The following is a 17,713-nucleotide window of genomic DNA, read 5'->3' on the forward strand; positions in this document are numbered from 1 at the left end:
GCTTTAATCAGATTAATGGAGCAGGCAGAAAGCCTCGACCTTTAATTAAATTTAATTAAATGAAAATGTTCCACCCCCAATCCAGTCCCTTGTTTTCTTTGCTTGTACACAAGCCTGAATCCCCTGAAGGCAGGAGCAACAAATTCCCAAAGATTTTCCAGGAATGCTTTGTGGAGGTGATTGTTGACCAAGAGGAGGGCAGTGCCATGGATTGTTCTCACAGTTTATTGGGATTGAGTTGGAGCTGAGTGTCCAGGAACATTCCTTGGCACAAACACTTGGCTGAAATCTCTGCAGCCCTCCAGGCTTTGGGCTGAGGGTGGAAAAGATCCGGATCCATCCTTTGGGGAGCACCAGCAGCTCAATTGTTCTTTCCTTCAGATTCCTCAGGGAGCCTTTGGAAAGGCTGATCGTGTCCCAGATCACCAATATTTGAGTTTTATTCTGATTGTGAAGCCAGAGGAGATTTTAATCTGCTCAGGGAATCCTGGGATGGTTTGGGTTGGATCCAAATCCCATCCATTCCCATCTCCTGCTTGGGCTGACACCTCCCAGGGGATCCAGCCTGGCCTTGGACATTCCAGGGATCCAGGGGCAGCCACAGCTTCTCTTGGAATTCCATCCCAGCCAGGAATTCCATCCCAATATCCCATCTAAATCCACTTCTCTCAGCTCACAGCCATTCCCTGTGTCCTGTCCCTCCAGGCCTTGTCCCCTGCAGGCCCTGCCAGGGGCTCTGAGCTGTCCCTGGAGCCTTTTTTTCAGGATGAACATTCCCAACTCCCTCAGGAATTCTCCAGGCCCTTCCCAGCTCCCTCCCCTTCCCTGGACACGCTGGTGGAAACTGGGAGCTCCTGCCCCTTCCCATCCCTCCCATTCCTTCTCCCCAAGGAGAAGAATCACTCTGTGTTTGCTGAAAATCTCCAATTCCACTTCTCCCTGTCCTGGGATTCCATTGCTGCATCCCTCTCTTCAGATTGTCTTTAAAACCATCAGAATTTTTAGCAACAAAATTCCAGATTTTTAGCAACAAAATTGGTGGCGGCATTCCCAAAACTTCCATGGCGGTTGCATCAGCTGGGAATGCATTTCTGACATTCCCCAAAGAGATCTGAGATTTTCTGAGAGCTGGGATTTTCCCAGGAAAAGAACAAAGTGAAGCATTCCAAACCTTTTTTATTTATTTATTTTATTTTTAATTTTTTTTTAAAAAAAGACAGGGGAAATTCTGTTTATTTTGTGTTTGCTTTGTTGTCCCTGCTCCGTTTGGAATCCCCGAGTGTTTGAAGTGCTCCAACCTTTGCTTATCTGGGAATGTGTGGTGCCAGGAATTTGGGATTTGGGAATTTGGGAATGCTGATGGTCTCCCACGTGCTTGGAAAGGCTTTGTGGAACAAAGATTAAAAAAAAAAAAAATCAAATAAAATCGAATAATTAAAAAAATTAAAAAAAAAAGAATCAAGGATAGATTGTGCTGTCTGAAAAGGATTTCAGACCCTTCCACCCCGTGCCACCCACGTGTCCACTGAAATGGAAAATTTTAGTCTCATTTTCCACTTTTTTTGTCTCTTTTTCCTCTGCCAAAATTGAAGATTTTTTTTTTCTTTCTGCTTTTGTCCTATTTCTGCTACTTTTTGGATTTTAATTTTTTTTCCACTCCTTTAAATCAAGTTGAACTCGAGGAGATTTTATGGGTGAAAGCCTCACTTCCAGAATATCCTTCCCAATGTGATGGCATTATAAGATTTTTAGGGGAAACTCACCAATCTTTTGGGATGAAAGAAAATCCAGGAAATTTCTTTCCAGAAGAAAGGATGGAATGGCCAAACCCTCCTTGTTAAAGCAGAAGTTTCATGAAGTTTGAACAGAGTTGATTCAGAATTAGGAATGAAGGGATGGATTCAGGAATGCCAAGGAATCAGGAAAAAAAAAAAAACACAAAACGAAAAATGAAAGGAGGGAAAAGATTTTGAACTTGGAAAAGGAATTTTTTTGCTGCCACATTGTAAGAAATGGGATTTTAGTGGAATTTCTCCACTCACAGATTTCATCCTCGCAGTAGCTGATGCTCCTTTCTCCAAATCCCAAATCCTGGCTGATTTCTCAGCATGAAGGATTCCAGTGTTGGCACTGGCAGTGTCCAAAAAGGAGGAAATAATGGTGCAACTCCTGGAATGTGAAAACATCCCAAAGTTTATAAAAGAGGATTAAAACTCCGGGAGAAAAAGCCTTGAGCTTTGCAGGAAGCAAAACAATTCCAATGGGAGCCAGCAAGGGAAAGCCATGAAAAAAAAAATAAAAAAAAAAAAATTATCTGTTTATCCTGCAAATGGAGGGAGCTTGGAAATCATAAAAAAACTTCACAAAAGCATTCCTGGTCATGGGAATATTAAAAAAAAAAAAAAAAAAAAAAAAAGAAAAAAAAAAAAAAAAGAAAAAAAAAAAAGAGGGTTTTTTGCTCCTTGAAAAAAACAGAAGAAATTTAAAGTTTATCAAGACTGACCCTCTGTGTGGGGGGTTTTTTATGGAAAATTATTCACTCAGTTGGGTGGGGAATATGGATAAAGTGGAAAAGTTGCATTTTGGCAAAAATGGAGGAATGAGGATTAAGTGGAATTTTTTATTTAGGCTTGAGCGTGGAAGGGAATTTTGGGAAATGAAAGGCTGCTCAATATTTAATAAAGGATGGATAAAAATGGATATTGGCCTCAATTGGGAAAATCTGGGACACAGAGAAAACGAATGGAGCCACAAAGTGATTTCTGGCTCATGGATGGGGGCACTGGGGAATGGGGAGAATTCCAGAATTGGGAAAGCCATGAGGTCATGGACCTCCCCACAAATCTGCTCCCACTTTATCCAGCCCCACTAATGATCCCAGAAAATCTCTGGGAATGTTCCCACTCACTGCTCTGCCTGGGAGTCGTGCAGGGAGTCTGGGGAACAAAAATCCTTTCTTGTATCTGCCTTTAATTACCTTTGGTCTTAATTAACTTCTGGGAGTTTCATATCAATAATGTGGGGAAAGCAGATTTGTGTGGAGGTTTGTCTTCCACACACAGGGAAAAATTGCATTCCATTTATCCCATTATCCCATTATCCCATTATCCCATTATCCCATTATCCCATCCCTTTATCCCATCCCATCCCATCCCATCCCATCCCATCCCATCCCATCCCATCCCATCCCATCCCATCCCATCCCATCCCATTATTCCATTATCCCATCCCATCCCATCCCATCCCTTTATCCCATCCCATCCCATGATCCCATCCCATGATCCCATCCCATCCCATCCCATCCCATCCCATCCCATCCCATCCCATCCCATCCCATCCCATCCCATTATCCCATCCCATTATCCCATTCCATTATCCCATCCCATCCCATCCCATCCCATTATCCCTTCCCATCCCATCCCATCCCATCCCATCCCATCCCATCCCATCCCATCCCATTATCCCATTTTCCCATTTTCCCATTTTCCCATTATCCCATCCCATCATCCCCTGCCATCTCTGGGGGCGTTGCCCAATGCCACTGGAATTCCCTGAGTTCCTGGAGGGATGATGGAATGACCCTGGACAGTTCCCAGTTCTCTTATTCCCCTTGGATCAACAGCAAAGTCCCCCCCTCTCTCTGATTTTTCATTCCTCATTTGACCAAAAATTCCAGTTGGATTGAAGGATGGATTGAAGAGCTGGAGGGGACAGATGGAATCAGGAATTTCCAGGGAGATTTGTGGCCTTCCCGTGCTTAAAGTGGGGCTTAAAAAAAAAAAAAAAAAAAAAAGAGGGAGAGGGATTTTTTACACAGGCAGGTGGTGATAGGAAAAATGGGAATGGTTTTAAATTAAAAGAGGGAAGATTTAGATTGGAAGTTGGGAGGAAATTCCTCCCTGTGAGGCCCTGGATCCCTGGAAGTGTCCAAGGCCAGGTTGGACATTGGGGCTTGAAGCAGCCTGGGAATGTGGGAGGTGTTGGGGTTGGAATGAGATGATCCTTCCAACCCAAACCATCCTGGGATTTGATAATTCTGGGATAAGGAGTGAAATCCCTGGATCAGGGAATATTCTGGACACACCAAATAAAATGATGGGGAAATGAAACCCTGAGAGAAGGAAAAGCTTTTGCACACCCTATGGAAGCAGACCAAGCAGCAGCACAGCAATGCCACAGGATTCAGGGACTGGGATTTTCCCTATCCAGGAAAAAACAGCCACTCCATCACTAAATATGAGCAGACTGAAAGATTTTAGGATTGAGGGAATCTTTATCCATAACTTGGAAGAAGCCTTAGGAGGTCATGGATTTTTTTTCATAGTGTCTGGAAGAGCTGGCACTGCTCCCACTTGGAGAGGGAGCACATTCCCAGAGCAGAGTTTCGTGTCCAAAAGGGACAATGAAACAGCAAATCCGGGATCTTAAAATCCATGAAGTGTGAAAATCATCCAAGTCACGCCTGGGAATTTACACAGCCCTTGGAATTTTCTCCTCATTACATTGGAGAGTGAAAACCCTGTGGTTCTGGAGGGTCAGGGACACTTTGATTCCCAAATATCCTTCAGGCACTTGGGGATGTTGAGCTGAGGATTTGAAAGGTCTTTTCCAAACTAAGTTATCCTAAAATTCCATGATTTTGGTGGTCAATCATGGAAAAGGCAAATCCACGAAGCAGCTGAGTCCCTCCTCAAATCCCTGCTTAGGGATCCTCTGCAGGACAACTCTGAGGGCCAGGGATTCACCAATGGATTTGAATATCCCTGAATATCTGCCCAATAATCCAGGAGCTGGATCTGAACTCCAAATCCTGCTCCTGCTCAGCCTCACCCGTGGGAATGTCCCCAAAGTGTCCAGAAAGGACAATTCCCACTCATTGCTGTGGCCAAGGACTGATCCCACACAAATCCCACAGCATCCCCTTGCTCTATCCCAGATCAGGAGAAAATCCCGTGGGATTATTGCCCCATAACACCAGGAAAAAGGTTGGAATATTGGAGAAGAATCAGGAAGGAGGAGCTGGAGGATGATGCAGAACTGGATAATTTGAGGGACCTTAAAAATCCGGGAATATGAGGGAGAATATGAAATTAACTGAGGAAGCCAACAGGAAAAAGTATCCTTTGGGAAAACATCTCCAGAAAATTCTTTGGGAAGGTTTCACTGCCGGTGTCGAGGGTTTGCTGCCCAAATTCCCGGGGGAAATTCCAGGGCACAAAAACTCTTTCCAGATTCCCTGAGCGGCTGCGGGTTGGCTTCCCAGAAGGGGTCAGTGTTTGCCAAGGATTTGTGAGCAATTCCCCTGGCTCTTCCAAAGGGAAAGCAAAATGCCTGGATGGAGAAATTTGGGAATAGCGGGAGCGGCTGCAGCCTCAGGTGAAACCCAGCTCAGTGCAAACGGATAATTTGATAAATAATTGACCTCGAATTCCCGGGATGTGGAAATTGAGAATTGAGCTTGGAGCGAGAGGGGGATGAGATGGGAATTGTGCTTGGAAATCCCAGAATGTGGGAATTAGGCTTGGAGTGAGGAGGGGGGATGGGATGGGAATATTGTGTTCAGGAATCCCAAAATCTTGGAATTAGCTCTGCCCCGGAATGAGAGGGAGATGAAATGGGAATATTGTGCTCAGAAATTATAAAATGTGGGAATTTGCTTTGTGTTGGAGCAAACGGGGGGATGGGAATACTGTGCTCAGGATTTCCAAAATGTGGGAATTAGCTTTGCCTTAGAGTGAGCAGGGTGGATGGGATGGCATGGGATGGGATGGGATGGGAATATTGAGCTCAGGAATCCCAAAATCTTGGAATTAGCTCTGCCCTGGAGTGAGAGGGAGAAGAGATGGGAATATTGTGCTCAGAATTCATGAAATGTGGGAATTAGCTTTGCCTTGGAGCAAGCAGGGGGATGAGATGGGAATATTGTGCTCAGGAATTCCAAAATGTGGGAATTAGCTCTGCCCTGGAGTGAGAAGAGGGGATGGGATGGGATGGGATAATGGGATGGGATGGGATGGGATAATGGGATGGGATGGGAATATTGTGCTCAGAAAAGTTTTTACCATTCCCACTTTCTTTCCCTAAATCTCCTCTCGGGTGCTCTACCAGGAAAATCCTTTTTCCTGCTTTGAAGTTCTGGAAAAGTCCAACCCTGGCAGCACAGATGGATCTCAGGAGAATCTCCTGGAGCCCTGGGCCCTCAGAGCAGTTGTGGAATTATTGAACCTGAAGGTGCCTCAAAACCAGGGAAAAGTGGGAGCATCCTGGTTCTCCAGAACCTTCCCCTGCACCAGCAGCACTTTTCCCTAATCCCATTCCTGATTTTTTTCTCTCCCAAATCCCATAGGGATCCATCCCTCTGGATTTATATTTTTACAACCTATTCTATAAATATATTAAAATATATAAATTTAGAATATGTAAATTTATTTATAGAAATATAATATAGAGACATAAAACCAAAATATTTTTATTTTTTGATGCTGGGATCAACTTTAAAAGCTGATGATTCCCGAAATTTGGGGAGACCCTGGAACCTCCTGTCTGTAATTCCATCTCTCCTCTTTTCCACTGGTGTCTTATCCAAATTTGAGCTTGAAATCCCTGGAAAGTCACCCTGAGGAAAGGCACTGGTGATTCTGGTGGATGGAATGATTGGAAAAATGGGCATGAAATCCATGAGGAAATCCTTGGATTGCTGCAGTGAGGGGGAAGATCCTAAAAAAAAAGAACTTCAAAAGAAGATCCAAGGTAAGAAACAAAGAAAGGAAAAGAGAAGAATGGGGACACGAGTGACATCCCAGGAAGATTTCAGTTGCTCACAACGAGGATAAACTTTTTTCCTGGTGAAACGAGCTATAAATCATTGGATAAATAACAATTAAAAACCATTTTTAAAAATGATATTTGCTGTTAAAACCCTGGGATTAAATATTTCACCTCATAAAAGCCAATGTTTCCTCCTGGATCTCCAGAATTGGAGATTTTGGGCTCTGGATTCAGGCCAGATTTGCAGCTGGAGGCATTTCCAGAGCAGGATCCCACCTGATTCCATGCATGGATTGGTTTTGCTGGAAAAGCCAACCCGAGCTTGTCAGAATCCTTCAAATGAGAGCAAAATGTTCCCTTTGGGAATCTTTACAAAAAAAAAAAAAAAAACCAAAAGGGAAATATTTCCTGTCAAGAAAAAACCAAAACCTTTCAGATTCTGTTTGCTCTTCCTTGTTATCCGGGCAAATTTCAGTCACAAGGACAATTCCTTGGATTTCAAAAAAAAAAAATTTCATAGGAATTTCTGGGAATTCCATGAGGAAATCACAATGATTTTTGGCTGTGGTTTGGATGAACCAGCTGTCACTGTCAGACCTTACAGCATTCCTGGCATTGGTTTTTTTAAGGAAAATCACATTTTTTTTTTCCATGGATCTGTGGGATGGAGAAATTCCAGCTGTGCCCATCCCCTGGGATCATCCTGGAAGCTCCCTGGGAATACTGGAAACCCCTTCCTAAATGAACTCTTTTGGGATTTCTGCTCAGAATTTTGAGGATTCTGCTTCTCATCCTCCTCCTATCCCACATGGGATCCCACATGCTCGGCTTCCTTTTAAAAACATTCCCGAATTTTGGAGCTTTAAATGACACACTGAGAGTTCTGCTCCCCAAAAAAATCAGATTAATCCCATCTCCTGGAATGAATCCCAACATCGGGAAGCTCAGCGATCGGGGGGGGGGATGTAAAAATGGGATTTTTTTTTTTTTGTTGTGTGAGGAGGGCGAGTCAGGAGCTGATCCTGCTCCATTTCCTTCATCTCATTCCCTTCAAATATTCCCCCTGCACACGATCCAGCAAAGGGGGAGAATTCCACGCTTTGGGATTTCCCCTGGGAAAAGGGAAATCAAAGAAACTGAGAACCTGGAGGGCGACTTTTAATTAAAATTTGTTTTAGTGGAATGTGTCCCTGCCTATGGAATCCTAAAGTCTTTTCCAGCCCAAACCATCGTGGAGTTGTGTTCACACGAATTGATTTCTAAGCTTAATTTAAAATGAATTAAAAATCGGGTTTCCAATCAAATTAGGCTTAACTAAAAATGAGGCTTAATTTAATTGAAAATGGAGCAAAAAATTTTGCTTTTTGTGCACAGGAAATTCTTCAGCTCCAGAGCTTCACTTCCAATGGCATGGAAAAAAAAATGGAATATCAGATAGAATTCCTGGATCTTTGTCTCCATAAATCCTGGGAGTGATTCAGCTACAAAAGTTCACCAAGGTATTGAAAATATGAATTGTGAGATTTGTGTTCCCAATTCCATCCACTAAAATGTCCATGTTTGGAAGAACTTTTATTTTTTACCTCCTTGCTGATTTTTAGTGATCTGCAGAGCCTGATTTGTCCTACCAGTAATGATTTATTTTAAAAAAAATCTAAAAAAATAAGGATTTTGAAGCATTTTTGATGTTTTCTTGGGGTTTTTTTTGTTTTTGTTTTGTTTTTGTTTTCTTTTGGTTTTGTTTTTTTTTTTTGTTTTGTTTTTGGTTTGGGGGTGGGGTGGGTTTTTTTGTTTTTTTGGGGGTTTTTTGATTTTTTTTTGTTTTGGGGGTTTTTTGTTTTGTTTTTTGGTTTTTTTGGGTTTGGTTTTGGGTTTTTTGTTTGAGTTTTTGGAGGGTTTTTTTGTTTGTTTTGTTTTTGTTTATGGGAATGGTTTTTGGTCCTTTTTTGGCATTTTTTATGGATCTGGTTTGGAACATAACTGGAAAAAAGGAGCAGGGATCAGAGAGGGAGAAGAAAAAAAAAAAAAAAAACAAAAATCAGGAAGGGATCTTTCCAATGGATTTTACCTTAGTAAAATACAGAGTGATTAAACACAAAATGAATGATTTTAAAATAAAATCAGGATTTATCCCAATGTCTTCCTTCACAGCTGATAAACTCCACAGCTACAGGAATATGGTTGTGCTGGCTAGAATTTTTCCTGGGAAATCTCTCATCCAACCTTTCCCCTTGGAGCAAGGAGAGAGAAAGGAATGTTGGAATTTTCACCGGCTCCAATCAAGATCCAGAAAAAAAAAACCCCAAAGTTTTTGGAAAGGGCTTGGAGCAACCTGGGGGAGTGGAAGGTCCATGGAAGGAGAGGATCTTGAAGGTCCCTTCCACCCCAAAATATTCCCATTATGTATTTCTCTCATTATTGATTACAAAATTAGATATTTTTAATTATTATTTTGCCTCTCACAGGAATTAGGAGCATTCCCAACTCAAAACCCCCAGAATTCCAACCTCCAATTTCCCTTTGGGATCCAGTTTTGATGGAATATTTCCCCCAAAACTCTGGGGCAGGATGGAATTTGTTAATCAAGAAATGAATAACGAAGACAAAACCAAAACTGACTGACAGCATTAACACACATCCCTGATTCCCTGCTCCCAAATTATGAATTTCTCTCAATATTAGATAAAAAATAAATATTTTTAAGAATTATTTTTCCTCTCACAGGAATTAGGAGCATTCCCAACTCAAAACCCCAGAATTCCAAACTCCAATTTCCCTTTGGGAGCCAGTTTTGATGGAACATTTTCTTTCTTTTGATGGAATATTTTCTTTCTTTTGATGGAACATTTTCTTATGGAAAACTTGGAAAGCTCTGGGGCAGGATGGAATTTGTTAACCAAGAAACAAATAACGAAGACAAAACCAAAACTGACTGACAGCATCCACACATCCCTGATTCCCTGCTCCCAAATTATGAATTTCTCTCAATATTAGTTTAAAAACCAGATATTTTAAATCATTATTTTCCCTCCTATAGGAATTAGGAGCATTCCCAACTCAAAACCCCAGAATCCCAACCTCCAATTTCCCTTTGGGATCCATTTTTGATGGAACATTTTCTTTCTTTTGATGGAACATTTTCTTAAGGAAAACTTGGAAAGCTCTGGGGCTCTTGTTAACCAAGAAACAAATAATGAAGACAAAACCAAAACTGACTGACAGCATCCACACATCCCTGATTCCCTGCTCCAAAATTCCTGCTCCAGCTTTTCCCAGGCTTTTTTCCATGCCTCGGTCACCGGTGGCCTCAAAGCCAGCGTTGCTGTTGGTGGCCAGGTGAACAATTTGTGCCTGTGCAGGGGGGAGAGAGGGATCTCCCCATCCCCCTGGAGGCCATCCCAGCCTCCGGGGCTCCTCCAATCCCCTGGAATGGCTTCAGAAGGCGTCGGGTGTCCAAAGGGATTTGGAGCCTCCCGGAATTTCCTCCGCGTTCGGTCGTGCGGGTGTTGGATAAAGACACCGAGCTCTGACTTGCAAGGATATTCCCCCCAAAAAATAAAATTCCCTCCAGGTAGAAGTTTCTGTGGGGAATTCCTCATTGTGAGGATTTTTTTCTTTATTCACCCGTGCCGGGTGAGAGTTTTAGGGCTGGATGATTATCCAGGTTTGTCCTGGTTTGGGCAGAAAGAATCCAACCAGAACAATCCTTGTGGTGCTCCGGAAAAATTCCCACCTCGGGCAGGTTCCACCTTCCATCAGGATGAAAATCTCCCTGGGGGGGCCTTACAGGCTTGGAATGATTTAATAAAAGACTGCCCCAAATTTATGGAGCTGCTGCAGGGGAGGTTTTGGGTTGGATTTAGGAGCAGATGGCACTGGCCAGGCTCCCCAGGGAATGGGCACATCCCAAAGCTGCCAGAGCTCCTGGAGAGTTTGGACATCGCTCCCAGGGATGCCCAGGGTGGGATTTTGGGGGGGGTCTGTGTAGGATTGGGAGCTGCACTGGATGATCCCTGTGGGTCACTCGGGATATTCCATAATTCCGTGGTTATTTCTAATGCAGAACATGAGATTCAAGTGGAATTCCCAGCTGTGTTCCTGTCCTGGGGATGGGAATGAGCTGATCTGTGAGACCCCTTCCAACCCAAACCATTGCAGGATTCCCTAATTCTCTGCCCAAATCCTACAGGAATGGGGAGATGCTGCTCCCTGTGTGCTTGGAGGCTTCAGGAACAGAGATCAGCAGAGCTTCTGCTGGGCTCACTTTATTTTCACCCACTGAAATCCTTGAATTATTTAAAAGAAATTAACGGAATTTTTGGCCACCAGGAGCAGCACTTTTATGGGATTTTGGGGGAGCTGCCATCTCCCTTCCAAGGCAAGCCACTTTAAAAAAAACAAACGGGGAGAAAAAAGAGGGAGAAAAGGAAAAAGAACCCATTAAAGTGAGTTTTAAACCCAGATCAAACAGAGTGAAAGGAAGGAAGGAAGGAAGGAAGGAAGGAAGGAAGGAAGGAAGGAAGGAAGGAAGGAAGGAAGGAAGGAAGGAAGGAAGGAAGGAAGGAAGGAAGGAAGGAAGGAAGGAAGGAAGGAAGGAAGGAAGGAAGGAAGGAAGGAAGGGGCCAGTGATTATTGATAAATGTGGATAAACATAAATTATTGGAAGGAAAGCTCAGTTGGAATTGAAATAATGACAAATTTCCCACACAGAGTCAGAGATTTCCCACCTGCCCCTCACAGACTGTGCCATTCCAAACTTTCTGATATTCCTCATTTGTTTTTTTTCCCCCAGATTTACAAATCCAGCTGGGAAATAATAAGGAATTTCCACTTGGGAAGGAGGATTTGGGGTGATTTCTGGAATAGTTTAGCACATTCCCAGTGTTTGCATTCTGCAGGATCCAGGAGGATTTGCATTCATTTATGGCCACGTGCTCCATCCTCAGGGGGGAAAAAATGGGATCAGCTCATCCACAGCCACGGGAAAATCCTGCCTGGGCAGGGGGATCCAGCTCCAAGGTCATGGAATCGTGGAATGAGTTGGGATGGAAGGGATTTTAATCATCCCATCCCATGGGCAGGAGCAGCTTCCACAATCCCAGGTTGCTCCTTGGACAATTCCAGGGATGGAGCAGCCGCAGCTTCTCTGGGAATTCCATCCCAGGGTCTCATCACCCTCCCAGTCAGGAATTCCTTCCCAAAATCCCCATCTAAACCTCCCCTCTGTCAGCTTGAATCCATTCCCCTGTGTCCTGTCCCAAAATCCCATGGAAATATTCCCTCTCCATCTTTCCTGTGGCCTCTTTCAGTGAGGTCACCCCAAAGCTTCTCTTCTCCAGGCTGGAATAAAACCACAGGAAATTCAAATTTTTCAACACTGCTGCCCAGAATCCAATGGTTTTAGGGAAAACTCTGCCTGAGGAGGAGAATTATAATCCTTGCACTTGGAATGATGGATTTTCTAATGGGATTTTCTAGTGGAATTCTATTTGTGGCTTGGTAGGAGAGCACTGGATGGGTTTGGATCAACCTGATCTCCATGGAGATTTCCCTGCCCATGATCCTTCAGGTCTGCTCCCATCCAAACCATTCCAGGATTCCACAAAGTCATGGAAAAAAAAAAAAAGGTGGAAATTGTTGGAATATTGAACCAAAGGCAGGCAGTGGGAGGCAGGAGCATTCCACATTCCAGCAGCCATGGGGAATGGTTTTTTTTTTCCCCGAGGTTTTTTTCCCCCCCCCTCCCAGTTCTCATCCAAACCCTGGAGTTTTCTGGACACCAGGAATTCGTGGAGATTTTTTTGCTGTTTTTTTGGGTGGCATCGAGCTGCCCCCGCCGGGTCTATCAGCATCTCAAGGAAATGAAAAGTGCTTAACAAAAAAATCGGAATTGTGCCAAACGTGGGATATTTTGGGCAGCCTTTGTATCCCAAAAATCGAATTCCAACTCCTTTATTCCTTTGTTTTAGTTAACAAACCCTCATCACGAAGTTTTCTTGGAAACACCACCAAAAGTGATGCTTTTAATTAAAAAACAAAAAGAAAAAAGCAAATTAAAAGAGTAATTGCAATTGTGGCTTTTTTTTTTTTTTTTTTTTTTTTTCAGTTTTCCTACTGGAAAGTTGGAAAAGGTTATGGAAATAAACATTTCTTTTTTTGGCCTGTGCCCAAACAATTTCATTCCAAGGAATAAATGTATTCCCTGGATCAGGAAAACAAAAAATACAAAGGCAAAGCAGCTTTGCTTTCAAAGGTGGAATTAAAAACCAGTTCAAGCAGATCCACCTGGATCCCTGGAATATCTGGAGGAAAATCCTGGATCTTGGAGTGGGAGTTCAGCCTTTAAATGGGAAATATTTTGTGTCCCACCAGGCAGAGATTTAATCTTTTAAATCCTCCCAGGGGTTGGGACTGCCCTGGGCTGGGAAACTCATTCCATGAAGGAATTGTTCCCAATATCCAACCCAAATCTCCTCTGGAATAACCTGAGCTTGTTTCCTCTCATCCTGGGCCTTTTTTTTTTTTTTTTTTTTTAGGAGAAGATCCCAACTCCCACCTGGATCCACGCTCCTGTCAGGGAATTTTGGAATTTTGGTGGGAAGGTTCCCCCTGATCCATTGCTGAAAGTCCAACACTGACCAGGATTGCTGGAGATGAAATTCCTGCCTGTTCCAGTAGGAAAAACTGGAATTTAAGGAAAAAATCCCCCTCTCATGGGTGAGAAAATGAAGCCACAAAGTGAATCCTAAATCTCTGTGCTCTCCTCTCCAGGAATATTTTTTTGCTTCCCAGACTTTTCTTATTTCCTTCAAAAATTTCATATCATAAATTTCTTGTCATAAATTCCTCATCCACTGCCAACCTGACCCATCCTGGGTCACTCTGTATTAGGTGGGAATCTCAATTTCTGCCCAAATTTAGCAAAAATGGGGATTAAACCCAACTTTTCTGCAATTTATGGAATATTTTAAACCTGACTTTAAGTTTTAAACCTGTTTTTAAGGCAGTTGGATTATCCAGCTGGCAATGACAGAGCTCCTGCTAATGCTGCCCTGGGAGAAATTCAGAGTTAATTGCAATTAAAAGATGAGCTTGTGCTAAATTTGTGCATCCTGCACCTCCTCACAGCTCCATTCCAGCTGGAATTCCCTTTCTGGAAGAGGAATCCTTGATGAGAAAGCCTCAAAATCTTCAATTTCCAGGAGATTTCCAGGAGATTTCCAGCCTTGGAGCACGGATTGACAGCAGGGGCGGAATCACATTCCTCACATTCCGAATGTTCCATTAATTATTCCTGGCGTTAATTAATTATCACCGGCCTCACTGTTGGACTTCCAAAGGCTCTAGAGCTCAACAAATTTATTATTCCAGTCCTGGATCGATCCTGCTGGATGGCTGCAATTCCTTCCAGGAGCTGTAAAAATGATTTTAATGAGGATTCCACCCCCCACCACCACCCCAGGGCTGTGCAGACACCAAATCCCATCAATCCATGGAAATTCAACTCCCCAACCCGAGGCTCCAAACCCATTCCCAGCCTTGTAAAACACACCTGGAGGCTCTGGGAAGAGGTGGGAATGGCTGGAGGTTGTGCAACGCACAGGTAAAAAAAAAAGATCTCTTTTTTTTATTTCCCGGCGCTGATTTTGTCTCTGATTTCTCCTCACGAGTCCCAGGGTGGAGTTAAACCCCGACCCGCCGGGGCTTTGTGCCCTATAAATTTCCAGACAAACCGCTCATTTTCCTTTTATTTTTAAATTTTTTTTTTTTTTGGTGGTTCCTTGGGTCCTCTTGGAGTTGCTGGAGGGCAGCTGTGGGGTTGGTGAATAAAGAAAAATTCACTGGCGATACGGGAAAGTTGGGTTTCCACACAAAGCACAAAAAAAATCCGGGAATAAACAAATAAATCCTGATTGATTTGGAGGGCGGGTGATTTCTGAGCCAGAATCCCAGGATGGGTTGGGTTGGAAGGGATTTAGGGATCATCAAATCCCACCCCTGCCATGGGCTGGGACATCTCCCACTGTCCCAGGCTGCTCCAACCTGGCCTGGGACATTCCAGGGATCCACAGCTCCTCTGGGAATTCCATCCCATTTATTCCAACCCTCCCAGCCAGGAATCCCTTCCCAAATCCCATTTATTCCCAGCCAGGAATCCCTTCCCAAATCCCATTTATTCCCAACCAGGAATTCCTTCCCCAAATCCCATTTATTCCCAGCCTGGAATTCCTTCCCCAAATCCCATTTATTCCCAGCCTGGAATTCCTTCCCCAAATCCCATTTGTTCCCAACCAGGAATTCCTTCCCCAAATCCCATTTATTCCCAACCAGGAATTCCTTCCCCAAATCCCATTTGTTCCCAACCAGGAATTCCTTCCCCCAATCCCATTTATTCCCAGCCAGGAATTCCTTCCCCAAATCCCATTTTCTGGCATTTTCGAGCCATTCCCCATCGTTCTGCTCTTGTTTATCCCTCAAAGCCATGAAGATGATCCCAGTGGCTCCCGATTTTCTGTGGGATAAGGAAGGAGGAAGTGGTTGGATCCCGTGAATATTTTTCAATCAGATTTCCATAAAATCCACGTGCAGAGAAAATAATCCTAATATTGGAATAGAGCTGGTGGTGAAACTTCCTTTTTGTTAGGGAGAACTTCTGGTCTCATAAATTTCCCTGTCAGGACTCGAGCATTTTTTTAGCAGCCCAGGAATCTGTGGAAAATTTAGGATGGGAGAGTGATTTTGGGGTTTTTAGGTCTCTAAAAATCCAAGAAAAATTGAGGAATGGTAAAGGAAAAGGCATTTAAATTTTAATTAAAAGCTTTAATTAAAGCTTTTTTTTTTTAATTCCATAGGAACCTCAGGAAGCTCATCCTGAGTCGGGATTTAATTTGGCAAAACCTGGGAGCTGTTGGGATGAGGGAAATTGGAATTTTTGCTGTCAGATTCCCTCCATTTTTGTTATTCCCAAATTTTCCCAAAGGCTGTTGAATGAATTCCTTCTGCCAGGAAATGCTGGAGCTTCGAAGGAAAATGAGAATCCAGGAATTCAAATCCTGCAGGAGGAAATCCAGGGAATTTCCAGGGAAGAGGGGTTGACCACGAGAAAAATAAAAATTCTGGTGACTGATGGGGAGCAGAGGAGGAGCCTTGGAATGATGAAATTCCAGGTGAGGGAGAATTTTTTTGGAGATTCCCAGGCTTGTCTGCTGTCTCTCAAACCACGGGAATTCTGCAGGGAAGGAAAAGGGAGAGGGATAATTTGAGGATTTGGGGGAATTTAAAGGTAAAAAACTCGGATTTTTCTCCCTCTTCTTGGATTTTAGGGACAAAAATCCTGTAGGAATGAATTCCCTGGGTTTATCCTTGGGTAATCTCCATTTCTGGGGATCTGAATTTCCTCTGGATTTACCCACATGATGGGAAGTCAGATGCCTTCAAACCTACAGCTCATCCCATCAGGAGAATTTCAGGATTCACTCACAATTCCAAAGGGGTTCTGAGGAATTTCCTCTAAAATTTCCCAGCACGGACAGAGCTCAGCATTGGGAATTCAAGTGGAACAGATTTTCCTTAAAAAAACCAAATTATTTGAACTCTCCTGGATGTGTTTTCCTTGATTTTTCCACCTTCCAACCCTACATCCACATGGATTTTTTTGTCCTGTATTGAAGGTTAAAAAAAAAACTTAAAAAAAATTTTAAAAAACTTAAAAAATTATTTGGGAAAGAGGAAGGAATTCCTTTGATGTTCAATCCATGTCAAGTTTAAAGCAAGGAAAGCTAAACCAGAAGAAACTGAAAACCAACCCAGAATTGACTGAAAAATCATCAGGGCAAAGAAAATCTCGAGCCAAGTCACAGGAGGTTGAATTTCAAGGAATTCTCCTGGATTTGGCAGAGAAAGGGCCTGGACAGGGATGGAAAATGCCTGGAAAAAGGGAGAATTCTTGTACTTGAGTGTGCTCAGAAATTCAGCTGGAAAATCCCGTGAGGAAAAGCTCCACCAGGATTTTTACATTCCCCAAAAAAAAAAAAGTTTTGCTTCAGCACATCCCCAAAACAGAGGAGCCTAAAGATTCCTAAACAATATCCCAAATTCATCCATCCAAAGATTTGAGGATCCTTCTACGAGCAGAAGGATTTAGCTGGATGGATCCAAGTTACATCCCAGAATATTCCAGCACGCTGGGATCCAGTAGGGAAGGGCAAAAATCAAGGATGTGACAGGAGTCCCAACATCCTGCAGGTGTGACATTATTTTAATGTCCCTTTCCCTGAGTTTGGGACACTTTTTGGTGCTAAAAATAAGGAAATCCCACCTGGCTGGAGGTACAAACCACACTTAAAAAAATATTATTATTTAATTTTTATTTTAATTTTTTTTTTATTATTATTAATCACCATTAAAATAACTCTATTTAGCATTTCCTCCTTACTCTAATGAACAATAAATATTAAAATATCCTCACAGCCATAAAGATAAAAAAGCTCTGGGAATTACAACCTGGAAATGAGGAAGTGATGTCTCCTTACCAGCAGTTTTAGGATTTGGGTAATCATGGAAATTATCCTTGGAAATAATATCCATGGAAATTATCCTTGGAAATTATTGGGAATGTTTGTGTCTTTAGTTTTAGGATCTGGATAATCAAGGAAATTATCCTTGGGAATGTTTTTGGTTTTTTATGTTCTCAGGACCCCTCCAGCTCTGTTAATTCCTGATTCTCTGCCTTTGTTGGGCTGATTTTTAAATCAATCAATCAATCAATCAATCAATCAATCAATCAGAATTGTTAATTATATCCACATAATTAGTTGTGGCCATACATGGGGGTATTATATATGGATATAATTAATGTCCATATTAATTGTGTTAATTCTCTTTCCCCATAATTGCAGGGGAAGGGGGCCCTGCCCAAGCAGGGATTTGGATCCTTGAGGAATTT

The 17,713-nt window shown here is 42.8% G+C and overlaps 1 long non-coding RNA gene across 1 annotated transcript; it reads left to right on the forward strand.

The window, feature by feature from the left end:
- The first annotated feature begins 6,012 nt into the window (after positions 1–6,012).
- Positions 6,013–10,278, forward strand: LOC148225046 (uncharacterized). The gene is made up of 3 exons (XR_015798775.1): positions 6,013–6,750; positions 8,143–8,267; positions 8,920–10,278. It is a non-coding gene; the product is annotated as an uncharacterized LOC148225046 (long non-coding RNA).
- Positions 10,279–17,713: the final 7,435 nt, after the last annotated feature.

The sequence above is a fragment of the Sturnus vulgaris genome, chromosome 1 (assembly GCF_052056855.1).
Source record: "Sturnus vulgaris isolate bStuVul1 chromosome 1, bStuVul1.hap1, whole genome shotgun sequence".
NCBI classification, from domain to species: Eukaryota; Metazoa; Chordata; class Aves; order Passeriformes; family Sturnidae; genus Sturnus; species Sturnus vulgaris.